At 51.3% G+C, this 22,004-nt stretch overlaps 1 long non-coding RNA gene across 1 annotated transcript in view; it reads right to left on the bottom strand.

The window, feature by feature from the left end:
- Positions 1–6,008: 6,008 nt before the first annotated feature.
- The window catches only part of LOC144369874 (uncharacterized), a 228,990-nt gene continuing 212,994 nt past the window's right edge, over positions 6,009–22,004 (bottom strand). Inside the window, exon 3 of the long non-coding RNA XR_013429709.1 lies at positions 6,009–7,067. This is a non-coding gene — a long non-coding RNA (uncharacterized LOC144369874). The remainder of the gene's footprint in view (positions 7,068–22,004) is intronic.

Here is a 22,004-nt window from a genome sequence, read left to right as displayed (position 1 = left end):
GAGTACATAGAGAACCTCTCTTGGCAGCCTGCTTGCAGTTGTGAGCATCTCTCACTGAACAAGGTGAGCAGCTGGGACACACAGCATGTCAAAGCCAGGTCTATAGCCTTGTCACTCTGTTCCTGCTCCTTGAGGGTGGAGGTGGCTCAGGACGGGAGGAGCCCCCTGATCAATGCACCACCCCCCACACTGGACTGAACTTTCTATGAATCAGAAGTAACTTTCTATGAATCTACCAGACTGTAGCTGTCATTCCTGTGGGGCTGTATTGGCCCTGGCATGGGGTCTTAGCTACAGGAGACAACAGGAACCACTAAGATGGAGTTAATGGCAAACCTGGGTTTCCTTGGCCAGCACAGGAGTCTTGCTGGGAGCTCCACTGGTTGATTTGGGAGAAGCAGGAAGTGGCCACTCTGGTAACTGCATATACTGCAGATGCCGAAGACACTTCCGGGATCTGAGGACACTGATGAGTTGATTGTGAGGCTTGGACAGTCCCTTTCGCTCCTGCTCAATTCATGGTGGTGGACACGGAGTATCTCATTCCACCCTACAAAAGCAGACTTTATATCTGCAATGATGCAAGTGTTTTCAGTCCACAGTCTGCAAAATGTACTGTCTCATTGGTTTTCCAGTGAGGCTGAGGTTTTCCCCTTCCTCTCCTGCTAGTCTTCCCTGAATCCACTGAAGCCACCTGTCACTCATCCCTGAAGGGCCAGACCGTGGATACTTGGGGAAGGACTTGCAAAAGCAAACTCACGGCACCTGGAGCGGGCAGGAGGCTTCGAGGAGAGAGCCCCGCACCTGCCTCAGACCTGCAGAGCTGACCCAGCCTCCCTCCAGCTGTGGACCAAGAGTATGCCTCCAAGTTTGTGCTGAGGCCGACACTTCCCAAGCCAGAATGCTCTGCTGTGAGGGTGTCCAGACATGCATCATCTGTTTCAATTTCTGGTTTGCACTGACGGAGAAAAGCAATCAATCATCTCTTAGGGAAAAGCCTTTTGGAGGAATCCATCTTGTGCATTCATATCAGCTCTGCGGCTGATGAATAGCAAATAGCATCAGAGAAAGAAAGAGGGAGACAGAGAGGGGATGGGGAAGGACAGGGGAGGAGGGAAGAGGGGAGGATAGAGGGAAGAAGGAAGGGAGGGAGGGAGGGGGAGGAGGGTGGGAGGCAGGGGGGAGGACGGAGAGGAGGGAGTGTGGGAGGAGCAAAAGGGAAGGGGTCTCCTGGGAAACAGCCCTCAGGCCTTTCTCCAGTGGACTGGCGCTGAGGTAAAGTGTAGGTGAAGCTGACCACTCACAGGGTTTCCTCCTGTCCATGGCTAAATCGACCCGAGATGCTGTCATTTCTCAGGGAGGCCTCCTTGCAGTCCCCTTCTGCTCCCCTTCCCGCCCAGCGGAGCCAGCTCAGCGTGGGAAGCAGATGCCCTCTCTGTGCTTTGGTGACCAGAGGCTGGTCCTTGGGGTGAGGACAGCCCCATGCACACTCACCCTGGCTGCCGTGCTCTCTGCTCTTCCCCAGTGTGAACTCACTGCGACCTCCCTGCGTCCCAGAACAGCGATGAGGCCCAGAGGTGAGGGAGGCTGCCCAGGCGTGGACAGCTGGAAAGTGGCAGAGCCAGGACTGGGACATGTGCGGCCTGGCTCCTGCCCCAGCCCACGGCAGGGCCTCACAAGGCCAGGACGCCTTCCTGCGTCAAAACATGTTTCCCAAAACAGAAGTGGAGCTTTGGAAGAGATAAAGAGGAAGATTGCCAAGCTCCGATAAGGCCTTTGGCTTCCCAGGACAAAGACCTAAGACCCAGAAACGAACCCTGCGCCAAGCCACTGGGGGCCTCCGCCAAGTTTCATCACTATGACAAAACACCTGAGTTAAACAACTGAAAGAAGGAAAGGTGGACTCTGGTCCAGGGTTGGCTGGTTCCACCAAGTGGGCCCACAGGGAGGGGAGGCAGGACATGAAGCAGGAGGGTGTGGTGGAGGAAGGCAGCTCAGCTCACAGAGGCCAGGAGAGAAAACAACAGCAGGGAAAGGAGGCGGGGCCAAGGACAAGCAAAATCCTGCCAAGGCAGGCCCCACCCACCTACTCCCTCCACCTGGGTCCCAGCTCCTACAGCTTCCACCACCCAGTAATGCCCTCCAATAGGAATCCCCGATGGCTTCATCCACTGATGAGTTCAGGCCCCCACTGCTACGCTGGGGCCAGAGGGTCAGCACAAGAACCTTTGGGGGACAAAGGAGAGCTGTGGGCAGATCCATGTGTGCCTCTCCATGGCACACATACCAAGCAAAGACCAGGTGGGGACACAGGAGGAAGGAGGCATGTGCCAGAAGCCAACCCTGTCAGACTTTGATGAGGGACTTCTGGCCTCCAGAACTGTAAGAAACATTTCTTGTTTTTTAGCCAATCAGTGAATGGTATTTTCTTATAGCAGCCCAAAAAGACTCAAATATAAAACACATTTATTTTACATCATTCAGAGGTAAATAAACAGATGATGCTTACAAACATACAAATATAAATGTAGAAAACTATACATATGCGTACAGATGGATATATTGTACATATGTGTATATTTTCTCTTTCATGAGACTAATGTGGATATTTCATAATATTTTAGAATTTATCAAAAATGTTAGCAAAGCATTCATTTTTATGCATTCCAATAAGTAAATTAGTTTTATGTTAAAAATAAAGCAATTTTATCACTTTTACTAAAATAAAGATAATTTATTTTTGCTGTAGAAATTTATATGACAAAATCTATGCCATAAACTTTGAATCAAAAAATATGCAGATGAATGAATTGGGTGTGTGGGAAGTTAAAATCTTACAGTCGTATGAGGCAGCTAATTAATAAAAATGTCTTACAGTCTTTCTAAATCTCGTGATGGTGGTGGTGTTCCTTAGCTTCTCAAAATGTGTGATTTCGTGTGGTTTCTTTTCAGCTTCCAAATAAATATTGACTTTCATACTTTTTTCATTTATAACTTTGTATATTTTTAATAAAGAGGATTCCAAACTATGAAAATGCCTAGGCATGCCTCAAAATAGCACTTCAGCATCTCTGGGGGGATTCTGCAAGGAACAGCAACTCTCCTAGGTCCCCCGGGGAGATTTGAGTTCAGCTGGTCCATGGGGGCATGGGAGGCCCTTGGGCCACAGTGGTCAGTGACCCTTGCCCACAAGATTCTCAGGGGCAGCCAGAATGAAACAGGTGTGGAGGCCATGGGAAATCTCACCAACGGTCCCCTCTCCTGCCTGTTTCCCCAAATCCACAGCTTCAGAGAAACGTCAAATAAGAACACAGCAAGAACCTGGGACCAGAGAGCCCTCCCGTATCCTTGGGGACAGTGTCAGATTCTGGATCATGGAGAGCGAGGGCAGGTCTGAAAGGAAGCCTTCTGCTAGGCTTGGGCCACGCAGACGTGGAAGGGAAATCAGGTTGACTTACAGTAGGTGCAGCCATGTGATGTCATCTCTTACCTGTTGGGGTTTGTGGCTTTGTTCTCTCTTATGTTTAAAGAGCACTGTCTCCCTCCCTATAGGTGGAGAGTATTGAAGTTACTTCTTGTCATAAAGGGACAATGGCAGTTTTGTCTGCATTGTTCAGGGTTTTGGACTCAGGGACCAAAGTGTGTGACATATAGCTTCTACACCTGTCTTTCTTTGGTTTTCTGACTCCCTGAGCTCTGATTCCTTAAGTATCCACCTCTTCTGGTTATTTCTGCTGTCCAACCAGTGTACCCAGCTATTCTCTGGGCATTTTCCAGCATTGTATTCCCTCTTTCTTGAAGTTGGGTGTGGCTGTGCAGTTTTCTACGGGGAAGTGAAAGTTGAGTAGAAATGACATCTTACATAGTGGTTGGCGACAGCTGCGTAACAAAACATCCCAAAACATAGGGCCTCAAAACAACTAACAATTTTGTTGCTTGTGCATTTATGTGTCTCCCTCAGCCATTCAGCTGATCTGGGTTGGGCTCTGCTGATCCAATATGGTCTCATTCAAGTGTCCACAGCACCTGGCCAATCCACCTAGAGTCAGCCTCACCACAGGTCTGGGGTGGAGCTGGTGGTCAGAGTTCTTCAGCACCTAGCAGACTAGCCTGGGTGTGCTGTAGGAAGAGAACAAAGGATGAACCCCATCGACAATCCCTTTGGAGCCCCATGTCCCATCACATTTGCTGTGGTGCCAGTGGACAAGGCCAATCAGAAGGCCATCCCAGATCCAGAGAGCGGAGAAGCCCCCTTGCTGTTGATGGGATGAGTTACAGACCCATATTGTAAGGCCATGGGCTCTGGGAAGGGGTTGCTTATGCCCAACTTTATGGTCTATCACTGGTCACTTCCAAGTGGCATCTGTAAATGCCAACCAGCTCCACATTCACTTTCTCTCTGTATGGTGACATTTCAGAGGACAGCTGTTCCAGAAACCAGGGTCCTAAAGTGCAGATGCTGTAGAGAAGACTCCCAGGCACCCCTGTGCGGGAATTGGGGTACAGTGAGAAACAAACACCAAACTTTTCTTCAATGTGTTGTTAAGCCACTGGGAATTGGGATTGTTGTTACTGCAGCATGGTGTCACTCATACTGCCTAATTTGCCCACAGAGAGGAAACAGTCACCTAGACTCAGGGCAATCCACAGGAACTATAGGGAGCTAATCCCAGCATCAACCTCACTTTGAGAGAAGACACTAAACCCTATTAACTGCAATAATTTCAGAGCAAAGCCTCAGAGTCATGAACTTTAGGGGAAAAAACTTGTTGAAATGTTCTCTGCAGTTCTTCTAATCCAGATGTAAAATGGTAGAAATATTCTGGAGTAGAATGAGAAAGTATTTATCAAAAATAGTAAAATTACTATTACATTATATGTAGGTTAAAAGGGGGAGGAAAAAAGATAATTGGGCAAAGGAAAAAAAAGATAAAGATGAATAATGTGAACAAAGTTGAAAAGAAGAGATAGATGGGTGGGGGGATTTGAGGCACAAGTGGGTAATGCAAGAGGGAAGAGCAGGACTCGGAGGAGCTGGTGAGAGACTGAGAAAGGAAAATGAAGGCAGAAAAGTTTTAGTTGACGCTTCAAAGCATGAGAAGACATACAGTCAAACAGGCTGAGGGCCCAGGAAAGAGGAATAGGAGACATCAGTTGATCCCAAATGAAAAGTAACATGTGGAAGATGAAAGTGGACATTGCAGCTATTTACAGAGGTCCCTGTGAGGAGAGGGGATTTCTTACTGAAGCTTCCTTTCAACTAGCACTGCTTCCTCTCTGAGTTCCTTCTGGGTGGAAACCGAGACCCCCCCTCATTTCAGGGGCGCTCTCTCTGCCTCCCCTTGTTGATCTCTAAAGGGGGAGAAGCTGTGTTGATTCCATTTCTTCTGGGGAGGCAGGGCATGAACTGCACAAAGTGGCCACCCTGTCCAGCACAGCCTCTGCCCACAGTTTGGGTGAAGCTGCTTGACCCCCTTCCCCGTCTTTCCTGTCCAGTTTTCTCTTGCTTTGCTTTTACTGTTGTTGAGGAAGAGCTTATGGGCTTTTCCCCTCTCTTCCTCTCTCTGCTGCCCCTCCCACTGACTCCACCCTGGCCAGGGTTTGAGGTCAGGGAAGTCTGTCATCATTTTCTGCCCTGGTCAGCACACTCCAAGTCCCCCCTACGTCTCAAGCTGTCCAGTATTTAGATATAGACACTGCCCCTGTTTTAGTCAGCTGTTTTGTTGTTGTTGTTGTTACTGAGACCAAAAGACTTGATAAGAACAATTAGAGGAGGAAACTTTATTTGGGATTCAGAGATCTCCATCTGCAGATGGCCCATGGTTGGCCACCTTCATTCCTCGGGGCCTGAGATGAGGCAGAACATCCTGGTGGAAGAGCGTGACAGAGGGAAGCAGGTGGGGACAGGGCACCAGGGAGCAGAGGGCTCCCCTCACCATAGACAAAACATGAACCCTAAAGATATAGGGACTCAGGGACCCCCTCCTCCAGCCACACCCCACCTGCCTTCCACTACCCCCAGGTAATCCCTATGAGGGATTATTGCACCGTTAGGTTAAGGCTCTCAAGGCCACTTGTTCACCACCGACCTTGTGTTGTCTCACACATGAGCTTCCGGGGGACACCTTCGATCTAACCCATAATAGCCACCCCTCCCCAGGAGCTGTTCTCTATATTCCTTCCTCTGTGGGCTTTGGAGGGGTCCAGGTGTGCTGCCCAAACTTACTCCACTATCTTCACTCCCACGTAGTGAAGATTTTTAAATTTCTTTTAAAATGAATGTTCAAACATGTTAGATTTGAAAATAGATGATAAAGATTTATGAGTTGAAGTTAATGGTTTATAGAAAATTCTTGGACCTTGGAATCTTTAATATTTTGATTTTGAAGATGAAGAGCCACCATCTATGGTCTGCATGGAAGTCCACCTTCAGGCAATGGCTCACACTAACAGAGCAGACCGAGGGGTGACTGGGGAAGAGGACTGTGGTCACCTGGGAGGTGTGGACAGGATGTGCAGGAAGGACCAGGGCCCATTCCTGGGAACCAGTAGTGATGATAGACTAGGGCCAGCAAAACGGAGTGGGGCTGTCCCCAAATGCTTGCAGGAAAAGACAAGAAGAGCAAGATCCAGACGCAACATGGCACCTCTATATTTAAAGCACACACGTATGAACCATAACCACATCCCATTTGAAGGTGTCTCCCAAGGCCCACATCACACACAGGGATACTCTGCAGTAAGGGATGGTGGGGAGAAAACACAAGAGGAGCCACCAAGGGACACTGTGCTGGGGCCACAGAGGATGGAGTAGGGTGAATTAAACCTGTGGACACCTGGTTTTAGATGGGAAAAGGAAAGAAGAGAAGGAGAGCAGATGGGAGACAGGGATCGAGGGAGAGAGAGAGTCTGACAGTCCTTGGGGTGGGGTCCTATCTGATGCCACTGCACAGCTCCTTGGACTCAGCTCTCCTGATGAGGATGGACGACATGGAGCTTCAGTCAAACACCGAGCTTCGTGGAAGCCAAAGCTGAGTGGTTCCTTATGCCCATGCCATTGTCAGGACCTGATCGAGGTGAAGCGACTGTGGTCATTATGAGAACGGTAACTGGAGTCTGTGCTTCCAAATGTGTGGGTGAAAATGAAGTTCTGTTTTCATTTTGTAAAGATCACTGCCTCTCTGTCCCACCCCAACTTGACGAATCATCCTGGAATAAAATCACCAACTTCTCCCACATCAACTGAAGACCCTGATGTTTTTGCCCCTTTCCCCCCTTTTAGTTGGAACCATTAGGGAGGGTGACAGCCTGAGGCTGCAGCCTGCAGGAGTCACTTTGAGTTCCAGGTCCTGACAGTCCCCATTTCCTCCAGCACAAGCTGCAAGGCGGCAAATCATTCAGCAAAGGTCAGACTCTCCAGTTTCCAAAGGCGGGGCTCTTCTCTCCAGGGTGGAGGTCCCCAGACACTTTTCTGTGAAGAGCCAGAGACCGAATACCTCAGGCTGTGCAGGGTCCCCTGGAGGTAAAGAGGACAAAGAGCAGAGGCCTGCTGCCCCCTCCTCGGGCTATTTCTGCACCACCTAATTGCAGGTCCTGGAAGCCGAGAGGGGAGACTGTCGCCTGGGAACCAAGACCTGGGGGGTGGAGGGAACCCCAGAACCTGGTGTCTGTGGTGCACAGTGCTTGCCCGCTCCGGCTGTGACAGTGGCCACAGGGAAACAAGTGCTGGCCCTCAGCATTCGCTAATCTTTGCTCTAAGGAGACCTCATTACACATAACATGAACCAGCCCTGGAAGAAGATGCTCAAAATTGAGACCAGGGGACTCTAGTGACTGCAAGGAGTGACAGCAGGTCTCTGGTGTGGGAGACAGCAGGAACAATGCATTCAGCAAGGGCCTTTCATTCTCCTGCAGGCCACAGGGCAGGACTACATTTCCCAGCATCCCTTGTGGTTAGGGAGGGACCATGGGGCTGGGTTCTAGCCAGTGAAGATGATGGGAGCCCCCAGTAGATTCTGCAGGACTCCAGAGTGACCTCAGGAGTGTCTGCCGAGGGCCACGATGCCCAGACACCTGGGTGGGATATGACTGCATGGAGCACAACCTCCACCCCACCCCTCCCTACTTTGGGCTGTAATATCAAGAAGAAATAAATCTAAAGCCGCTGTGATTCAGGTTTGTTTGTTCAAGTGGCCAGCAGACCCTGACTAATAAAGAGGCAAGAAATACCAGGGAGAGAACTGTCCCCTCCACTATCCTAGCAATTCCATGCAGCGGGACCCTCAGCTCAGAGAGAGGGGAGGTTTCTGAGAGGGTCCCCCGTGGGGCTCAGAGGTGAGCTGACAAGACAGAACTCGTGAGAGGTGTTACTTGTCAGAGGGAAATGGACTGGTGCCTCCATCCTGTCTCCTACAAATGACCGCCACCTGGCGTCTTTGAGACAAGGAATCCAAACAGTAGCCCGAAGGGAACACTGAAGTCCTCTGAGAGCCTTCAAGTTCAGTGAGAGAAAGGGCAACCTGGGCTTGGGGGACTCACCATGGACATCAGGACAAGAAGATGTAAACAGAAGGTCGAGGGAGTGGGCAGAGGTGGGAGATGCAGGGTCGGTCAGCATGCCCTGTACAGCACCGCCATGGCCAACTTGCTGTGTCCAGGGTAGGGGTGCAGCCCAGCAGCCAGTGCCTGGGTGCACCCTCCTTTGGCTCACGGTTGTGCCACCCGAGCATGATCCCAACCTTGTCATGTGGTGTCCTTATCCACTGAGTCAGGATGGGAATGCTTTTAACTCCTGTGAGAACTAACTCGAGATGAGTTAAATACATAAAGTGGCACCTGGTTTTTATCAGGTGTTGACAGAAGGTAGCTCCTACCTGGAAGGTCTAGAAGTTGACGTGGTGGGCCAGCTGCTGGGGCCCCTCTTGTCCCTCACACACAGTACCAGGTTATTTTGAGGATACTGGGGACATGGGGATTGGAGGAATGGGAGTCTCTGCCCTGCTTTTGGTCCCCAGGTTCTCTTGGAGGCTCTCCAAGTGACCAGCGGTCTCCTAGTTGACAGGACAGTCCTTTGCACATAGGCCGTAGGCCCTGGATCCTATGCCCTGTCTCATGGTGATTCTCTGAGTTGAAAGCTGCTCTGCTGTCCCTCGAAGGGTCTCAAGAGGAGCCCATCACAGGATAAACTCTGGAAGCCCTGGTGCTGCTGGCTTCCCTGAGCTCCAGCCACACCACGGCCTGCTCTGTCCTGCTCTGCATGTGAGGTTGGCCAGAGCCCATCTTGACTTAGGAGCTGGTTCACTCTGGTCTTCCTTCCCAAGTCTGTCTCCCTAGTCTCCAAGTCTGCTCGGTGGCCATCCCCATCATTGTAATAAGGTCTTTGTCTTTGAAGTATCCAGGGGCAGGTGTCCTATCTGGACTTGGTCATGACCTTGCAGCAGGCAGCGCTGGATGCGGATGGAAGACTCAGTCTCCCAGCAGCCAGTTCTCAAGTCCAGAGAGAATAGGGAGGGCGGAGGGGATAGGGTCACAGTGCAGGTGGTGTCACCAGGGATGGGCCACAGGGGACAGGAAGAGAGTCAGAGAGCTCTTGTGGGACATGGAAGGAGAGCAGGGCAGAGGGGGCAGAGAGAGGGGCACCTGCAGCCCTCCGAGGGCAGCTTGCCTGAGAAGCCAGGCTGCGGCTCAGGACCGGAGCCCTGGTTGACCTGTGGGTGGAAGGCAGACAGGGTTGAGGCTGCCACCAGCTCTGGGCTTTGTTTTACCCAGATTGAGCGGGTGAGCACCCAGGGCCAGCGCTCCTGCCCAGCCACAGCATAGCTACTCCTTCCTGGCTCAGAGTGGCCATCACCCCTGGTCCATCGCAGGGACCAGGAGTTCTCCAACCCCACTGCGGAGGGGGGAGGGGAAAGAGACACACCCTTGCAGGAACTCAAGTGTTAGTCCTCGGAGGAGCCCTCGTAAGGCCCCAGGGATCCTTCAGGGAGGAAGCAGCCCCCACCCCACCCAGCCCTCTGTCCCTTCATAGGCTCTGGCCGCCCAGAGACAAAAGTGAGGCTTGGGACTGCAGAAGAGACGGGTGGGTTGTGGGACTGAGACCTGGGGCTGGTAACAGGCCCGGGGAACGTTTGCTGGCACAGTGCCCGCCTGGCACTCCCACTGGTGTGCTCACAATGTCCTATAAATTCACAACTGAGATGTTGGGGTTCGTCCCATCATTGAAGTAAACCCCCTGACCAGGAAGGGGTCCCACAGGGGAGCTGGGATGGGAAGGGGTGCTTTGGAACACCTTGGCCAGAAGGAAAACGAAGGGCTTTGCCCTTCATTCGGGCAGCCTCCTCCTTCTAGCTTTGGCAGGGGCTCTCGGGGGAACAGGGGACAGGAAGACAGGACAGACATCCGGAGACAGACACCACCTAACTGCAGTCCCCACCTGCCCTCTTCCCTCCTGCTCTGGGCCAAATCACTGAAACCTGGTGGGACTCCTGGAGCCAGCCCCCAATCCCAGTGGCTGCAGTGAACAAGAGCCTGTGATCCTGGTAGACCACAGGAAGTCCCATCAGGCTGCCTCCCCAGCAAAGGCAGCCCTAGGGCAAGAGGCTTCCCATCAGTTCTGCATCTGAAAACGCAGCTAGAAAGAAAACCAACCTCATAGGTAAAAACGTAGCTGTAAAGCACTGGTCACCTCAGTGCCTGGCCTGGGGTAAGGGCTCAAAGCAGGCCAGAGAGGAAGGGGAGGAGCAATTTCCAAGGAACCAGGCACAGGCAGAGCTGGGGAGCTGAGGACCTGAGCCCCGCGGGGTTGGTGCTCCAGGTGTGGTTCTCACCAATGTCTCCTGCACAGCCTGGCAGAGGCCCCAATCCCAGAGGTTTCCAGGGACAGGAGGGCGCGTTGCAGGAGACCAGGTGAGAAGGGCGCAGGGGAGATCCAGGCCTCGCAGCGCCCTGGCCAAGGCCTTTCCTTTAAAAGCATCGTCCTGCGCCCTTCTTCCTCCCTCCAGGAAGTTCTCCTGCAGCTCATAGAGGCTCTGTTTTTCTTTTTAAACTTCTTTCTTCCATTTTTTTTTTTATTTTGGATAGACTCAACTGCTATTTCTTTAAGTTTATGATTTCCCCCCTGCGATGTCTAGTAGGCCACTATTTCTATCCAGGGTAGTTTTCACTTCACACATTGTAGTATTTAGTTCTAGAATTTGGATATGGGTATTGGGGTCTCTGCTTTGTTTTATTGAACATTGAAATCAGTTATAACACTTGCTTTATTCTAGACTTTTTCTGCCAATTCTAATATTTGTACCTGTTCTTAGTAGATCTTAGTTGGTTAAATTTTTTTTCTTCTCACCATGGGTTGCATTTTTCTGCTTCTTTCTACATCTGGTAATTTATGATTGGATGATAGACCCCCAAAATTGTGTTCTCTTGGCTGGTTATTTCTGTACTCCTACAAATCTTCCAGAGTTCTGTTCTGAGATGCAGTTGAGTTGCTCGGACACGTTTTGATCCTCTTGGGCCTTGCTCTTAAGATTTGCAAGGCAGGACCAAAGCTTCACTCAGTCTATGACAAATTAATTTCTACTTATGGGATTACATCTTCCAAGAACCCTACCCAATACCCCAGTGCTGACTCGGTTTCCAGTGTTGGGAGCGATGATTGTGTCAGTCAACTTTTCATCACTATGACAGAATACTTGCCATAAACCTGCTTAAAGGTAAAAAGGTTATTTTGGTTCATGGTTTCCAAGGTTTCACTCCATGGTCACTGGGCTCTGTTGTTTCTGGGCCTGAGGTGAGGCAGACCCTCAGGACAGGGAGCCTGCAGGGGAGCAGAGCAGCTCACCTCAAGACAGCCAGGAGCCAGAGAGAGAGAACAGGAGCCAGGACAAAATGTAGCCAGTGCCCACCAAAAAGTCTCCTCCACCTCCCAGTGTCCCCGAGCTATGGATCCCCCAGTGGCCATGGCGAGGCCAGAGCCCTCATGATCCAATTCCTCCAAAGCCCCACCCTGACCACTGGTGCACTAGAGACCAGGCTCCAACAGGGGAGCTCTGGGGTACATTGCAGGGACAGACCCTAACAGGCACTATCCCCATCGAGTGCTGGCACTAGTTGCTTCTGTCTCCACCTTAAGTGGACCCTCCCCTCATGCACTGAGGTCTTCGGAGTCCCCTGTGAGCTGCTGTGTGTCCCTCTCATACTCTTCCTGACAAACTTCAGCACCTTGGCCTGCACAGACCCCCAGTTTGGTCTCCTGAGCTCGGGGAGTCTGGGTCCTCTCCCTGAGCAATGTCCCAGACACTCTCTGGCCTGGTCAGTGGGGCACCTGCAAGGCTCACCTTGCTCTCATCTGTCAGGTCCCGTGTCCTTCCCTGCCTGTGACCCAGATCTTACAAACAGCCTTTCAGATAGTTTGCCTGCCTCGGGTTATTTCTGGGGAGGGGTGAGCGAACTCTTTCCCTGTTGCTGTATCTCGGCTGAAACAGAACCTCCTCTGTGTGATTTAGTTCTACCTCAGTCCAATTGTGGCCACTTGTTACACCCAGCAGCCTGTGCCCAGCATGCCCACTGAATGCTCAGCCTCTCTGTCACCATTGCTTTGTTTCCGTGAGCTCTTACCAGACCAGGCTCTGAGCTTGGTGCTTAATTGTTATCAGTGCTCTGAGTCTCAGTAACTATGTGAGGTGACGTAATTGCTCCCACATGTGCATTCCCTATGCCGGGGAACAGGGGATAATGAGGTGACCAGGAGAGGAGCCCAGCTGGTAAGCAGTGGTGCAGGGCAGGGATGGCACTCAGTCTGTCTTGGGAGCTCACACTTCATTGCAGAAGGCTCTGGGCTGCCTGACCCAGGGTGCCGGGTGCTCACTGTCATGGAAACTCATTTTCTAGGCAACACCCAACTGTGATCTTTCACAAACAATAAACCTCTTACTTGAATGTCCTACATCCACCATGTCACAGGCAGGATGCTGAATGGACCAAGCTGCTTTTACAAACCAAAGCAGCTCCCATCCTCCCTGGCTGCTGATGAGCTGGCTAACACTCACCCAAGGCCGGGCAACAGGGCCAGTCTAGGAGAAGGAGACCTTGGGTGAGAACTTGCACAGTTGGCAGAAGACACAGGAGGGCCAAGACCCCAGGGAAGGGAGAGGAGGAAAGAGTGTGATCTATCCCTGTCAGCAGCAGCCCAGAGCGTCCTAGAACCTAGAATCACACACTTCAGTGACACGCTGTGGTCCTTAGCACACCCTGTGCCTTGCCTCCACCTCACTATAACTCCTTGAAATGGGTGCTCCTTCTACCCACATAAAGATGAGGAGTCTGAGGCTCAGAGGGGTGCAGAGTTGCCCATGCTCAGAGTGCTAAGGGGATAAAGGTGGAAGTCACCTGGGCCTCGGGCTCCAGCTCCCCCCATTCTAAACTGTCTGTCTTCCACCGTCTCCCCGGCACTTTGCAGGAATTAGTTCACTGAGGCTCCCCAGCCGCCCTTAAAGCATGCACTGTCATCATCACCCGTGTGCAGGTGAAGAAGCTAATTTCCAGGAGGACTTGGAGTACACCATGGGGACCACAGCAGCATAGGGACACCCAGCATTTACCGAGGGTTCATCCTGCACCAGACGCTGTGCTAAGTGTTTTATATAAATCAGCTCCATTCACTCAGTAGATGTTTCAGTGTCCCCATGAAATGATTCAGTTATGACCTCCCTTTTGCACATCCAGTGAACTAAGCATGGACATTCGAAATGGCTGCCATCAGTCCTACAGGTAAAGGGCAGAGCTGGGATTGTACACAAGTCAGGTTGGTAGATGGTCATCCATAACCACTGGGCCACGCGCGTGTGCACACACACACACCCACAGTCAGAAGAAAGGTACCACACTAGTACACTCACTGTGCAAAGTCAAACACACACGCAGCATGCACCTCCACACACCCACGTGTCCATGGGTACACATGGGCACACACATATGTCACATTTACATGTGTACACATGTTCACAAGCACGCACAGAGGTCCACATGTTCACAAGCACACACAGGAACACTCGCTTGTGCACACAGCCATGTTGAACACATATTCAGACACATACACCCCAGCACTCACTCAGAATGTAATCTCCAGCTGAATACTAAGTCTTACAAAAATTCCATGTTATAAAAATCAGGCCATAAATTCCTTCAAACAGAAAAGCTAGGCTCGCTCTCCTCTGCTCACACCTGCAGATTCTGGACTCTGGAATGCTCTGGAAGCACCTTTATGATCCCCACACAAAGAGAAGCCTGACAGGTCCTTCCTGAATGCCATACAGCCCAGGGTGTGGGACAGCCAACTCTGTCAGTGTGCCCAGGTGCCCTGCATGTCCTCTAAGCAGCAGGTGATCCCCTCTGTGTGATTTTGCCCCTGATTCAGCCGACCTTGCTTCTCATCCAGAGACTCTGTTTCTTGGCATAATTATGTCCCACATTGCACCTGCCATTTGTCCCTGTTTCATCCTGCAAGCCTGGACATGGGAACCTGGGGACAGAAATCTTGCCACAGGCTGGGTCAAACCACCACTGACTTCCTACAGTTTGGGTCAGAAACGGTGCTTATCAGCCATGGGATCTCCCGAGAGTGCTGCGCACCCTCCAGCAACACAGGGCACCCTGGGCTCCTGGACTTCATGTCACATTCCCCTCCAGCCACTTTCAGAGGACAACTACAGACGCTTATGTCCCAGGGATAGTGGACACAGGTGAGGAGAGGTGCCTGGCTAGAAATCCACCGTCCTGAGTGACAATGTGTAATTTATCTGTTCAAATACCTGGGCCTCGCCTGCTGCTGTTCCCCGTTCAAAATGACTTCTTCACACACAGGGTGACTCATTCACGAACAATCACCTGAGAGGGTGAATTTCTCTTAATAAGATACCTAATGTTTCATAGTAATAATTACAATTCCCATTACTCTGCCTTCACAAGGGTGTATGGACAGGACTATTATGGTATGTAAATTGCAGACAATTGCTCAGTAAAATAAAAGAAATTTTAATCCATCTGTTCTTCAGGGTAGGAACTACCTGAACTAAGTATTTCTTTTTGACACAGGATTTTTCTCACTAAGGATCAGGAAAATGTAGCAGGTTGAGAAAGCTGAGCCCGTATTCAATACCCCCAGCAGCGAGCAGAACAGCTAGTTTAATTCAACTCACTGAGCAAATGTGATAGTAAATGGGTTTTGCCAAATACATCTTGGGATAAAAACGAAGTCTTTCTTTTGGTCCCATTTGATTTAATAAAATTCTTGCACCACTGCTTTGTTATAAATTAAAGATTAGTATAGTTTTTTTCATTTTTTTTTTTTTGGTTTGGTTCAAAATATAGGATGACAGGACTGAATTAACGTTACAGATGTTCTGGGAAATTGTATTAGGTTCACCCAAGCAGAGCAACAGGGAGGCAGTTACCAAGGAAAGGGACAAATTTAAGGCATAAGTTTTCCAACAGAAGCAACCAGCTGCCAGGGGGCAGCTGATACAGAGGGGCATGGAGCAGGGTTTTGATTGGCACCTGGGTGGGAAGTGGCCTCATTGCCCAGTGACAGCCCCACGGGCTCTGGCTCTGAGGACGCCAGGGATCATTAGCCAGGTCTGAGCATCCCAAGAGCTTCATGAGTCAGAGGGATCAAAAGATGAGTAATGAAGCATCTTGTAGATTCACCTTTTACTTGAGCCTCAACTTCACCCGCGGAGAGACTAGACTAAAACTTAAATAAGAGTTTCTGCATAGACTTTCCAACATCTAAAGGCACCCGGCCACTTAGCCCTGCAGGTTGCTGTCACGTAGGACTTCCAATTACAAGAGCTTCTAAAAATCTAGACTTCTATGTGAAAATCTGCAGTGTTTCCATCTTAGCTCTGGAGGCCACTGTGACTTTAAAACACAGGGTGAACCAACAGGATGCGGCTGCAGGTTGGTTTCCACTTGGACTCTGGAATGGTCACTCTGCACCCTTCCAAGGTAGAAGATAATTATTATGTAAGACTTGGGAAGGGCTGTGCTTATGATGTCAGTGGTAGATGGGGACATCAAGGTTTTCCTTATTCTAGAACATTCTAGAACAACAGGTTTGTTACTCTCAGGAGCTATAAAAGTCTTCCCTGTGGATTCTTTTCCACAGGCAGATGAAGGCCCTGGGCTGCCTTTCTTCTAAAAGCTGCCTGAGTTTCAATGCCTGCCCTGTTTTCCAGATAATGGGACTTTAAACTGCCCCCCTGGCATCTCTGGGTGTCTTTAGGGACCCTGGGAAACAAGACAAGTGTTTGTCCTCGGCAGGTATTTTTAAGCAACTCAATTCACTGAGATGCCGTTTGGTTTGGAAAGGCTCTTTTAGGCCAATGTTGCAAACAACTCCAATGACAAATTGGAAAGGTTTGCTCCTCCTGCTTGGTGACATCGACCTTTTATCCAACCCATCTCTCCCATGTCAGAATTAACAAGCCACAGAACGGGCCAGGGATCATGAAGATGTTTTGTTGTTCTAATGTCAAATGCACTAACTTTCTGGGTGACCTTGGATACGTCTTCTCTCTGCACTTAACTCCTCGGGCTGAATCACCGTTGGCAAATCTGCCCTCACAAACACTGATGAGGAAGCTGGTGTATTTCTCCTCACATGGTGCAGTGGTCTCTTGGATACTTGCGATGGTTAGGCTACTGTCCCAGTAATCCTATCAGACACAAAACTAGGAATTGCTGTGTGGGAGAGCTCCTGTAGAGGCCATTCCAATCCAAAGGAGCTCTAAACAAAGGAGATTACTGTAGACACCCTAGATGGGACTAAGCCAGTCAATCAAAAGACCTTAAAATCCCAGTAGAAGCTTCCAGAAGAAAGAAATTCCAATGTGCAGCAGGCTCTCCCCAGCTCAGAGTCCCAGCTGGCCCTTCCTGAGGCCCTTCCCCACAGTGCATGATGCCCTGTGACAAATGTCTTCCTATAGATCCTCCTGGTTTGGGGCTGGGGTTGGTGCTGATCTGCATTGTTGTACAGAAGGCTACGTGGCCTTCGCATTTTGATACAATCACAGACAGAAATGGTACCTTTACCAAGTACCACTGATAGCTCTATGGCAAAGACGCAGGCGGCATCCCCTGATATAAATAGAAAGTACCAGTGGAGGTTTCGTCCAGGAACAGATGAGATATTCAGATGTGGACCCATCGGAGGACACGGATTTACAAAGCTCTGCTCCCGTCTCTGGGATGCAAGGTGTTCCAGGGCGTGTTTAGCCCCGGCTTGCTCACTCTCCCAACATTCACTGGGTAAATGCTCTTCAGCTCTTCAGGGGCTTCTCATTTGCATACCACCTCCTGACTGTCCCCAGGGCATCCGTCCTCTGTGGTGGCGCTGCAAATGCCTTTTGTGACAACACTTTGTGCCCTGAATTCTCTGTCACCTTTACAAATTTTAACGCTTCAGTGAGGAAACATATTGGCCAAGAGTTCTAAAAGAGCCCCAATATTACACATTAACGTATTTTCAGGAAATTAGACCTCATGAGAACACACTCAAAATGCACCTCTGCCCCAGCTGTGTAGGCAGTATTTTGTTGGGTGGAGCAGGTTGCTGGGGGCGGGGGTGTTCAGGGGCAGCAATTCCTTCAGCAGCCAACTCAGCAGGAAGCCAGGAGTATAACCCTGTTTGCTATCCCAAGAGCCAGCCCACCTGAGAACTCTGGGTGAAGCAGGGAGTCTCGAGACAGGCACAGATTTCCCAATAAGACATAAGACGAAACCCCTAAAAATATATGTGGAAAGCACTTCTATGTATTTTTACAGAAAAATCACTGCTTTATTAGGCTTCTAAAGGGGCCTCTTCTCCATTCTACCCACGTACTTCTGTGAGATCTCTTTGGGATTTCCATGATGGGAAATCTTCCAGGAAAAAGAAAATCCAGAAGCTACAGTGACTCCTTGTACAAATGGCTACTTCAGGTATGGCCTGATCCAGGGGTTCACATGAGGGCTCTAGGACTTCAGCCATTTGTTTCTCTCTTGGTTCCATTTTATCTGCACAAGGTTCATGTTCAGATCAGTTTCGTCTTCTGGCAACCTCAAGTTCCAGATCTTATACCTGTCAGACTGTTCAAACCCAACAGGAGTGAGCATCCGCCTCTGCACAGGGATTCCTAGCTGAAGTTTCTGGTTTGGTTGGCCCTCCAGATCTGTGCCATCTCCGACCTGAGCCCTTCCCCTTCCCTGGGGTTGGGCGGCGGGCGGGGGAGTGATATGTTCTGATTTGTTCAGGCCAGGCCGTGATTGAATCCAGAGCTTGCCCAGACTCTTCTGTCTCTCTGTGCCTGAGAATGAGGAGGGGACAGTCCTCTATCTCAGGGAACCATCCATCGGGGTCCCCAGGGGTTTGGAGGCTACTGCAAGATGCTGCAGAGTCAGGCTCTGAATAAATCTGGTGTATCTCATGCCTGACAAGCCCAGCCAATTCCAAGTAGCTAGCAAATAACCATGGTGACACTGCTAATAGTGCTGGCAAGGGTGATCAATGACCGAAACAGTGGCAAAGATGCCCCTTTACATGCCAGGATGGTGACGTCCTTTGTGTGTTGAAGCCACACCGCCTTGGCCTCACGTGCACGTTTCCCTCTGCTCCCTGTGTCTGGGAACCCTGCACTGACTTGTTTTAGGATGTGTTTCACTGAGCTCTGGTCAGGCCAACAGAGAGGCTGTCCAGAGACCATCTGAGCATCGGCGCCCACATCTGGGCCCTGGCAGCCCCGGCCACCTCGGCAACTCACTTTCCATTTGAAGTCCATGGAAGAGCTCCCCATCGGCCCAGTAGAAAATGACTGCTGGCTGGTTTTTGTCCCCACCACCATCACGGGCAAGAGGGTCCTCTTAATTACAAGGAAAGCAGATCAACTGTGTTAGAAATATTGCTGTCCTTCCCTGGGAACTGGCAGAGTCCCAAGCTCATACCTGGATGGTGGCTCTTCCAGACCTAAGGCTCTTCTTACATAAAAGCACAGGAAAAAAAAATCCATTAAAAACTCTTAGTGGGCTTCAGACACTGTTAGGAAAGTGAACTTCCTTTGGGAGCTTCTCCAAGGGCCCCAAAAGGGCATATGTCTCCACAAACATCCATCTTCCTGCAGATGGTTAAGGATGGATGAGCAATGTCCACACAGTTGGCAGGAACAATCCAAGATGATCCAAAGCACAGCTGGGGACAAGGTTCCCTCCAGAGCACAGATTCCCATCAACATGAGGAAGTTCATGTGGCTTCATAGCTTCTGAAGCAGTGGTCAGACGCCCAACAGGAGCATCAGCCCTAATCCTTGAGCACCCTTGAAAGAGACTCTGCTCCTAGCTCAGTGATGTCATTTAGCTCTTGGCACCCCAGGGGAAAGGCACAAGTGCCACAGACCCTGTGTAAATGTGTGTCCCTCCATCTCTGCTAGAGGTAGAATTGCTCTAAGAAATTACGGGCGAGATTCTACCCCAGCATATGGCCCTGCTCATGGTCCCAGGGAGCTGCAGGTGCATCTGTTTTAAAAATGACTCCGACTTGGTTCACTTTCAGGGTGGCTGTTGTCACCGCCTGAGTTCTCATTTCCAAATGTCTCAGTTTGGGCTTCCTCAGCTCAAAGAGGACAGAGAGGAGCTCTTCAGCCATGATATCAGGTTCTCACTTTAGGTTCTCCCTTTCCCATTAACACATTTTAATTCAACCGTGGGAAATGATTCACACCTTGATGCAAGAAATTGCAGAACCTTTTTCTGTGCGAATAAACGCATTTCGACAAGCAGAAGGAGCAGACAGGACACGTCAACCCCAATGCCTTAGAAGAAACCCAGATGACAGGGAAAGCGGTGGCCTTGGGCTGTGCCTGAGCGACTGGGGAAAGGGTGATGCAGGGCCAGCAGAGAGGAGGCCTGGAGCTCAAGGAAACGGCATGGCCCTGAGGTGACAGCAGCAGGTGGTCTCCCTACCATTTCTCAGTTATTTCGTTGCTGTCACTTCTGGTAGCATTCCCAGGGCAGCTCTGCTAGAGTCAGACAGTGAGGGACAATAGGCCTTCTGCCGCTTGTCCCCAACAAACACCACGAACAAGGGGAGTCCAGGGAGGGGAGTTATCTCCAGGCCCAGGTGTCTCCTCTCCCCAGCGACTGCCATGGGTGACTTAGAAGGGAGAGGGCGCCGTCTCTGCAGCCTCCCTCCATGCCTGTCTCCACTGGATAGGGCCAGGAGACGCCTCTCCCAACCAGGATCCTGAGGGTTTGCAGAATTCTTGACTCTTCCCACAATGAGATGCAGCACCTCGGTCCGTCCATGGGCTCCTCACACCACAAACAGAGTCTCCCCGTGCCTGGCCCTGTGAAGGAGAGGCTGGGCAGAGGCCGGCAGGCCCCCAGCTCCATGCAGCTTCCAGGCCAGGTGCAGAAGTAGACTCCACCCCGAGGATCACAGGGAGAGACTGGGAGAGCCCAGGTAGGTGCACTTTGTCCCCTGGGGGGTATGTCCCAGGGGCAGAATGCAGGGACTCCCACAGCACCTGTTACTGATCTCCATGGGGGGTGAGTTGGCAGTGTTGGTCCCACTCACTGCCCACCTGGCTGGCAGCAGCTCCTGCAGGACACCCACTTTCCTTCCAATTTCCTTCGTCTTCCCTGAGGAAAAGGACCCCAAGCTGAGGCCTGAGAAGGACGGGAGGTCAGCCAGGGGAAGAGAAGCAGGAAGCACTTTCCTGAGGGGGCCCAGCACCTCTGCAGGGGTCAGGGGCACCCATTTGACAGGATCCAGTGGCCAGGTGGTACCTGTTCTCAGTGCCCCACAGGCACAGACTCCACCCCTCCCCTGCTGAGCGGCAAGCGCAGGTGGTCTGGGCCCTGGCTGGAGTGAGGGGGCTGCCTGGGGGTGTCTGGGAGCCTGTGGGGGAGGTTGGCGCATGCATTGTGCCTTGGGGGAAGACCCACCCTCCAGTTGGCACTGTGTCCAGCCAACTGAGGGCCCCAGAGAGAACCAAAGGCAGGAGGGAGGGTCCTGGCTCTTCCCCAGAGCCAGGTCTGGAGAGAGGGAACCCCACATCCTCCAGTGTTTGGCCTCCAGGACTCACTCCAGCAGCCCCCTGGGCTCTTGGGCCTTCAGGCTAACAGTGGTCCATGGTGTCCTCGACCTCCCTGGTTCTGAGGCCTTTCCACTCAGACTGGACCATGCTACCAGCTTCCCTGGTTCTCCAGCTGCAGGTGGCTTTGGGGGACCTCTCGGCCTCCATAAGGGAGTGAGAGTCCCCTAACACCTCCTCTCTCTCTTCTCTCTCTCTCTCTCTCTCTCTCTCTCTCTCTCTCTCTCTCTCTCTCTCTCTCTCCATCCACACATGTCTCCTAGCAGTTCTTTCTCTCTAGAAAGGCCTGGCTCACCCAATGTCTCAAGGCATGGTGGCCGGGCAGGGCAGGTGGACGCCCCATGGAGCTGATGCCCCACCCCCTGAACAGGGCCCACTCCTGCTCTTTTATTCACGTGGAACATCTTTCCTTGATTCTCTTCATGCAGCCTTCACTACTGTGACTACTCCAGACCCCACAAAACCTGGGTCCCCCCCTGGGAAAACGCAGGAGGATGAGGTACAGGACTGGCCCTTGGCTATCAGGGCCCCACTGAAGAGAACGGTTCTTCTGAAGAGCAGATCCATGGGCCGGGCCTCGCCTGAGGCTGAGGGCCAAGGAGATCCGTTAGAAGGCCTAGGAGAGGAGGCCATGGTCATGCTTCATCTTGCCGGGCTCTCCTGGTCACCGTGCGAGCCTGACAGGAAGACAGGGGTGGACACTGGGGGCCAGCTGACATTTACCTCAGCGGCTTAGGTGAGAGGAGAGTGGCCTCCTCTGTGTGGTCCCAGAACCTCTCTCTCAGACTCAGCTGGAGGCTCACGTCCCTGGGCAGGAGGGCCATCCTTACACAGCAGCATGCATCCAAGAGGCCAGGCATTCCAAGTCCTGCTGGTGACCACACG

Source organism: Ictidomys tridecemlineatus, chromosome 2, assembly GCF_052094955.1.
Source record: "Ictidomys tridecemlineatus isolate mIctTri1 chromosome 2, mIctTri1.hap1, whole genome shotgun sequence".
NCBI classification, from domain to species: Eukaryota; Metazoa; Chordata; class Mammalia; order Rodentia; family Sciuridae; genus Ictidomys; species Ictidomys tridecemlineatus.
Note: the sequence above shows the minus strand (reverse complement) of the source record. Positions and strands in the feature narration are given on the sequence as shown.